Source organism: Corvus cornix, chromosome 4, assembly GCF_000738735.6.
Source record: "Corvus cornix cornix isolate S_Up_H32 chromosome 4, ASM73873v5, whole genome shotgun sequence".
NCBI lineage: Eukaryota > Metazoa > Chordata > Aves > Passeriformes > Corvidae > Corvus > Corvus cornix.
In genome coordinates this window covers 65,068,581-65,077,037 of record NC_046334.1, presented here as the reverse complement: position 1 = coordinate 65,077,037, position 8,457 = coordinate 65,068,581, and positions in this window count along the sequence as shown.

Here is an 8,457-nt window from a genome sequence, read left to right as displayed (position 1 = left end):
AGGCTAGAGGAACACTGCAGCAGATTGCTTGGGGAGGCTGCCTCCTACCCAGCACAGGATATTTTGAGCAAAAGCCATCTATTAGGAGCAGTTGAAGGTACTGCCATACAGTACCTGGGCACAGGTATGATTGCAGGATCTTTCAAGGGTTTTCTTGTCTTGTCTTGTCACCCTCCAGCTCTGTCCCACAGAGGGCACTGACAAAATATTTGCCTTCTATAGGGGCAGGTAGTCAGTATTTGAGACAGGTACTTACTCAGAAAGCTATTGCTGTCCTCTTGGTTATCAGTCGTGGTTCTTCTAATCAGAGTTTTACATCGTGTCTTGTAATGCACACACCACCTTCCCTCTGCCAGCAGAGGAAGAAGCTGACTTGGAGCCAAGACAAATGAAATGTTCTCTGCTCATTGCCCAAGCTGAGTAAAACACTGAAGATAATGTGTGCCTAAAACTGCTTGGATTTACCATTTTTATATCCCAGATTAAGCTGGTTCAGGGAAGGATTCTTAGGGACATTTTTAACCGTAGCAACCTTAAACAGGGAAGGATCATGGTGCCTAATGCCCTTCCCAGGGGAAGGGAAATCTTAAAAGCTGTCCACGATCAACAGCCCAGCTTCTCAAACAGCACTACATCTGCTTCAGCCAACAGTGATCTCTGGGAAGTTTAGATCCAAACTCTACCTGCTAGGCCCAGATGCAGATAAAGATACCTTTACCCACCTTATATGCTGCAGCTGTTTTGCAGGCAGGTAGTGGAGAGCATAGCCTGCACTTGGGGAAAATCTCTTGCTGGCTTTGCATCATTTTGCATGTTTGGTAGCTCATCAAGCCATTTACGCCTTTATGATGCTGCACAGCACTCAAGCAGGAAAGTGCTTTAAAATTATAAAACTTCTTGTAAAGAAATTCATAACCTTCCTGTGCTTATCAGAGTATGGCTCTCAATGGGAGATTCCCCTAAAGAGAGACCTGGAAGCCAAGGTGATCCTGCTGCTGTCTAGAAGGAGATCCTATAGATTGAGGCAAGAACCCATACCTCCTCGCTGTGCAGACTTGTCTGATAAGACATTGTGGGTTGACCCTCGTTGGATGCCAAGTGCCCACCAAAGCCACTTTATCACTCCGTCTCTTCAACTGGATGGGGGAGAGAAATCCTAACAGAAAGCTCACGGGTCAAGATAAGGACAGGGAAGGATCACTTACCCATTCATGTCATGGGCAAAACAGACTCAACTTGAGAAAAATTAATATTTATCAATTATATCAGAGTAGGATAATAAGAAATAAAAACTAAATCTTAAAACACCTTTCTCCCATCCCACCTTTCTTGATGGGCTTACTTCACTCCTGATTTTCTCTCTCTCCTCCATCTGCCTTGGAGCTGGCTGGCATTGGCTCTGTCAGACATGGGAGAAGCTTCTGGCAGCTTCTCACAGAAGCCACTCCTGTAGCCTCCCCACTATCAACACCTTGCACACAAACCTGCTCCACAAAGTAAATGGGGAAGCAGAGCTCCGTCCTAGCAGCACACGTGCGCACTGAGAGGGTTTGGTGCACTGTGATGGGCACTGGTGGGAGCCAGAATTTAATGCAGAGCAATGTGATGCTGTGTGGAACTGAAACAACCACAGTGGGACAGGGGCACCTAAAGTGCCCTTCCAGGATTGGTCACCACCACAGCTTCATCCAGGCAGGAGGAGCAGCATTCTCCTGTGCACAGTGTGGAACAAGGCTGGCAAGGAAACGCAAGAGGGAGCACAGAACAGTGTTTAATAATGAACATCTGGCTCTCAAAGCACAGGCTGAGAGGCTGATTTATTGACACCGAGACAATGGACTATTGTGCTGTGTCACAGGGACCATTCGACTGGCTCTATTCATTCCTACAGATATATGAACTGCCCATGTCTTATAAATGATCTCCTCCTGTCTTAGGTTGTTGCCTTCTCACTTCTTTTCTCTCCTGCTCTTCCTGGAGGGTATTATTAAGCTGTGATATATAAATATCTGACACCAGTGCATTATTTTTTTTCCTTGTCCGTGGTCAATGGCAGCATGTAAGAGTGTTGTCTAAGGGAGATTTTCCTACTTGTAGCAAAACCAGATCCTCTCACTATGGTTTGTTCTGCCCTTTCATACTCTGCCAGGTAATGTGACCAGGCAATCAGTGGTAATTACTACTGTCTGAGGACTAAGAAATCAGGTGCTCTGCTGCAAACAGCAAACCTGCTATTGCCATGTTCTTTATGAATGGTGCCACTAAACATTGGTGAGGCCTTGAAAATCCCTCAGGAAAATTGAATCTGCATTGTTATTGTGTAAATAGGAAAACAAAGGCACAGTCAGGTTCCAACACAAATTATGAACTGTGATTCTGGAAGACCCCAGTTTTTGGCTTCCCAATGTTGATGCCAAGGGCCCCATTCTCATATGTTGTGAGATCTGTATTTCCCACCAATGTAGAGTAGAAGAGAATTGCTCTTTGAGAATAGAAGGAAGCGTTTGCTATCTCCCTTCTGTTTCCATTTCCTTTGGCCAAATAATGCTGTGAAGTGCAAGACTGGATGAGGGAAAAGTATATTATAAATGTTGTCAAAACTAAGGAAATGTCAGCATGAACAGTGATTGAGCAGAGTTAATTCAGGCCTCTCCATGCATATGCATTTGAAGACAGATTATAGTTGCACACATTGTTTCCCCTAGTCCCCCACCTCATTTAGTACCCAGAAAGGATGATGCTCAATTAGTGAGCAGTTAGCCAATAATCTCTTCTATCCTTACTGCTGTGGAAGGGTCCCATGTCTTATTTAATGCCCATCTTTAAACCCTGTTCTGAATACAGCATTATTCACTTTCTCCTGGGCACATCTCTGGAATTCTTTGGTGTTTGGGTACTTCACAAACACAAGTACTTGTTGTCACAGCCTGCAAGTTAATTAGTGAGACCAACCCCCTTGTACCACGGAGGGAACCAAGACACAGACTGAGGCTGGAAACTCTCTTTAAATTTGAATGTTCTGTGGAAAGATGTTGAGGTGCTGGAGTATAAAAAGAGAAAGGCAACAGAGCTCAGGAAGTGTCTGGAGCACAAGTCTGATGAGGAGCACCTGAGGGAGCTTGGGGGTGTTTTATCTGGAGAAAAGAAGGCTCAGGGAAGACCTTATCACTCTCTATAACTACCTGAAAGGAAGTTGTAGCCAGGTGGGGGTCAGCCTATTCTCCCAGGCAAAAAGTAACTGGACAAGAGGAAAAGGCTTTAATTTGTACCAGGAGTGGTTAAGATGGGATATTAGGAAAAATTTCTTCACTCAAAGAGGGGTCAAGCATTGGAACAGACTGCCCAGGGAAGTAGCATAATCACCATCCCTGGAAGTGTTCAAAGTAAATGTAGATGTGGTGTTTAGGGACATGGTTTGATGGTGGACTTGGCAATGCTGGGTTAGTAGTTGGATTCGATGGTATTAGAAGGCTTTTCCAGATTTAATGATTCTAGGATACCAATGACTGTTTGTTTTTAACTGCTTAATATGATCCAAGCTTGCAGTAGAATGGCTTCAGTTTAGGATTAGCACTGTTCAGTCCTTTCCCTACAAAACAGCCATGTAGGCCTCCCTGCTGCTGCCCGTGTATGAGCTGGGGAGATGCTGCGCTGCAGCTCTGAGCCTTGGCACTCAGCAGTGACAGGCAGATCAGGCTAGTTAAACATGAAGTAAACCCAACAGATCTGCTCTGGCAGGGGCAGCCAGCCAGAGCAGGAGAATGTCTAAGCCCTGCTGGCAGAGCTGCCTGGGCAGGCTGTGAGCCAGCAGCCTGGGCTTGGACACGAGGGCTGCGGTGGGCAGGAGGCTGGGCACGCGGTGCCAGAGCCCACTCTGGAGGCTGATCTTTCAGAGCAGTACAGGCAAAGCTATTATAGCCTTGGCCTCGCGTTTTCAGGATTAAAGGCAGCATTGGTGCTGCTGAAGCCAAGAGGAAGCATCAGTCTTCAGAAAGTGTCACCCAAAAACTGCAGGCGTGTTTCAGAAATAATCTGCAAGCAGTTTGTCTGCAGTCGTATGGGAAATCTGTGGCAGGCTGGAAATACAATGTGGACATCTATCTCCCAGCCCAGTGTTTCAATAACAAAGCTGTACTTCCCAGATATTCTCCTACTTAGTTATTTTTTCCTCTATCAGAAACATTCTTTATACATGTCTATTTCTTTTTCCGCAACAGCTTTGCAAGGGTGGATCTCTGTTACAGACCACTTTTTTCACACTGAATACTGAGGATATTCTAATGAATTTAGTTTGTAGAGCCCTGTGAAAATATTTTTGACAATTAATGTTCAAGCACTCCAAATACATTTGCTAGCCTGCAGGAACATAAAGCGGTGAGAATTTAATTCACCAGTGAGATGCCTTGCAAAGGGACCTGCAGCTAAAAGGTATTAGCATTTTAGGAACCCTAGTCCAAGGGAAAAAATGCTGTAGTGTGTTGCATTCAAAAATATGGGTGAGTTGGGTTAAACAGAAATGCTGTTCTGTGAAGTGATGCTTGGGGAATAGCTAGTCAAACCTTTCTGCCTTGTGGAATTTGTACTTCCAGGCACAAGATTGAAATCTTTTAGTCTTTTAACTCTTCTTGTTAGTGTTTTTCTGCGCAAGATTAGACAAGACTTAAGCAGCTAATTTCAACTGGTACTTAATTTTTGCAGAAACTGGGTACCTGGTGACTCAGGAGGTAAGATCAGTGAAAGGATCAGTCCAAGCCATTGACCAGGAGATGGTAAGGCCAGAGCATTGTGGTTGTTCTTAACCAAGTTAGTCAAAGCTTGATGTATATCAAAGGAGAGCACACTTCCCTCCACACTGCAATATAAAAGAAATGCAGTTAGCTGAAAAGGCTTTTGTGAGAAGCCCTGGTTAGACACTTGTTACTGTGTTTCTTTACCTGCATGCCACAGAGATAGTTTAAGAGCAAAGTCATCCTCTCCGCAGGGTGCAGAGCTCTATTGGCTATTTTAAGACAGAGAGGCAGCAGGAGAGGAAGGACTACTGATGATTTGAGAAATGATAATCACTGTGCAAGGGCAAGATGCACAAGCGCCAGTGACTCAGAAAATTGTGTGCCAGCCGGAGGGAGGACTGAGGGGTGAAGGGGTGGTGGGGGAACAACCTCTGCACAGCCCAGGCTCGGGAAGCTGCTGTTCCTTTCAGGCACAAGCATGCTGTTGTGACTCAGTTCAAAGCCACAGCAGCCAATTGTGAGACATTTCTGAGCAGTGAATTGTGAGCAACTTATTCTTTCCAAAGCCTGCATCTACCACTTTGAAATCACACTGCAGAGATTTTTGTGGTGCCAGAATTATGATTTAAGGACAGGTTCTGTTTTTGTGGCAGGGGATAAGAAGGGTCATTTCTGGAGAGCTGTTTGTGTAAGCTGCAGTGGTGAATTAGTGATTATATGGGGGAGAACAAGCTAAAAAACCAAGTAGTTAAACCTGTGGATATATTTTGGACATCAGATTCTTCCTGGATTAACATTGGTTACAAGCACCTAAAGCAGCAGGAGGCAAATCTGGTGAAATAACTATCCATGGGGGGTCTCCAAGACTGTAAGAGGGAACATGGTCTAACTTGGACATCTGAGGTTTGGTGTGATGAGGTCAAGAGGACCCAGTGTCATTCCCTGGTGAGGTGAAGGTGGGTCTCTGTGTTGTACAGAACACAGAAGCCTTTGCTGAAAATGTTAGAGAAAATACCTGTAGGAATTCAGATGGACAGCTGCAGAGATGATTGGGAAGTGCAGTAATACTTATGATAAATCATGAAAAGGTTATTGCTAAAATTTAGAGGCAGACACAAAGATGATGAGAAACAAACCCACAGGCTGAAAAATGTTTTCCAGCACTATGAAACACGTGGTGTCCTTACAGCAGCAGAGCATGGACCACTTCAATACTACCCAAAAAAGTCAATTGCCTAATTGTCCTGTGCAATTCCTCATCCCAGTGGGTGCCCTAGGTTCTTCACATCTCCCAGGTCCTGTCACTATTAGCAGTATTTGTGGCTTCTGGATCTCAGGATGAATTCGTAGGCTAATGAGACCCCATGGCTTCTTCATCAGTCTTTCAGCCAGACAGGGACCAACTGGCCTTGGTATGAGCCTGTATCATTGCACGCAGAGCAAAACACAGCACTAAAACATGAAGAGCTTTCAAAAAGAGTACTTGGGGGGTTTATTGACATTTTGTCCAGAGGGAAGTGGGAGAGAGAGATTTGGAAGAAATGTTAGAGAAGTGTTAAGAAGCTGTCAGTGTAATGCTGTCATGTGTTAATTAATGCAGGGGAGAAGATGATTATACTGAAATTATACAAATAGCCTTATCTCAGGTTAGCAGCAATTGACTGGAGTTTAAATCATTCACCAGAATTAATTAAACATTGCATCCAAATGCCTCAGAAATTATCATGGTGCAAATCATCCCAGAACAATAGCAAGCTTCACCATTAGTTTGTATGAGTTGGTTTACTCCACTGACTTCAAAATACCTTATCAAACCGGCCAAACAATAGGAAACAATAATCAAAGGACTTATTTCAACCACTGAACAATTCCAGCAGCAGCTCAGAAGAAGAGATGACATTGTTATCAATTTTCCCAGCACAATGTCTCAGAGCTAGCTCATGTTACCAGGCCAAAAGCTATTACAAAGAAACAAAAGATAGCAACCTGAGGGGCTGCCTCTCTGCTCCCAGAGAGATACTCAGGCCAAATTTACCACTTCATTCTGAGGCAAACTTAGCCACCATCTCCCCATCTGCAGTAGGCCTGTGGATATTTCTCCACATGGTTATAGAAGCCAGGGAAAATCAACATCATCCATCCCAGGAGCAGGTGGGTGGACTTAATTTGAGGTGAGGTTGTCCTTAGATCACTAAGAGAACATAAGGTACAAAGTTTTTGGAGACATACAGGCTTCAGTGAGCTTTGGAGATCCCTCAGCTTCAGGGGTGACATAAAAGTTTCTCCAAAGGTGGTCGGATTGCTCAGGATGGAGAGCAGTATGTGTGGGAATGCTTACAGTCCAGGAAAGGAGCACTTCTTCCACTCTGCTGCCCACTTCCCTTCTTAAACTCCAGGAAGATATGGGAGCAGAAAATTCTTAATCTTACAAGTTGCAGGTAACGTTAATCTGAAACGCCTCCTGTAGCTGTAAAAGTAATTCCAAACTGCAGATGTTCACAGCTTGTAAATCTCCTTATGGCTGCATGCAAACCCAAGTAAAAGCACAGGAAACCCATGTACCCATCACCAGTGAACAAATTAAATTAACTTCTAGCTTGTTACTAGAGTCCTTGTGCTACAAACTTGTCAAACACTCATCGCAGCAGAGGCAGAGGTGCCTTTCAAAGTGGCCCTGTGAGCCACCAGCCAAGCTCGTCAGCTCAAATAAGCAAAGCCTTCAATCCTCTGCCTGCCACATCACAAGCATGCCCTCAGCTCATTTGATTGCTCTTGCTGGACTTTTTGACATAAGCTGCCTCTCTCCAGCTACATTTTTGTCAACAGTGCCTAGGGACTCTCCTGTGACAACTGATGATAAGGTGAATTTGCTCTACACGAATTACAGTTGCTGTTTCTCCCTTCCCTGGGGAGAGCAGTGATTATTTCCCTCTCAGGAGCTGTGCTGGGTTTCTGGCATTTGCACTGTCTGGCATGTCACTAGGACGTGGTGCAAACCTGTGTGATTTCCAGTGCATCTCTTGGCTGCTGGACTCCCACGCACTGGCCCAGAGTCCTGTGGGTCTGGTCCTCAGGATATTGCAGGAAGAGCAACAACCATCAGTCAGCTAATGACTCTCAAATTATTTTTTTTATTGTTACACTGCAGCCAGTGTATTAAAGACAATTTGAGTCAAGAGGGAAAGTCAGGATCATAATAACTTATTTTTTGATGCAGGGCATATCCATGGCCACCATCTGGCTGGGTTCTCTCTGAAGGCGCTTTATTTTCTCTCTCCTACTGCAAAATACTTTTGCTGGGCAGCATTTTAGCATCATGGTTTACTCCCTGCAAAGGATGCATGGATTGTTTGCAAGCTGAGAAGCTCTCTTCCACCTGCAGAGGGGTACCCCAGGCACTCCCACTGCAAGTCACCCTGTTGGAGGCTACCTGGGGAAACCAGGCCACTTTGCAGTGCTACAGGTGTCAACAATGCAGCAGGGGACACTATAAGGCCAGGGACTGTCACGTCCTACCACCCACAACTCTGAGGTGCCTTTATGACCGCATATACAGCTCCCCAGTGTACTCAGAACTGGAGTCACAGCCCCAGGGTCTGTCCCACAGGCAGTCAGGCAGAGCCGCAGGGCAGCTGCTGCCACACCACTGCATTTCAGAGAGGCACAGTGAGCAGCCAGGGCTCAGTCATCCCATGCATGCATGTCAAAGTCAACACAGGAAGGCAGC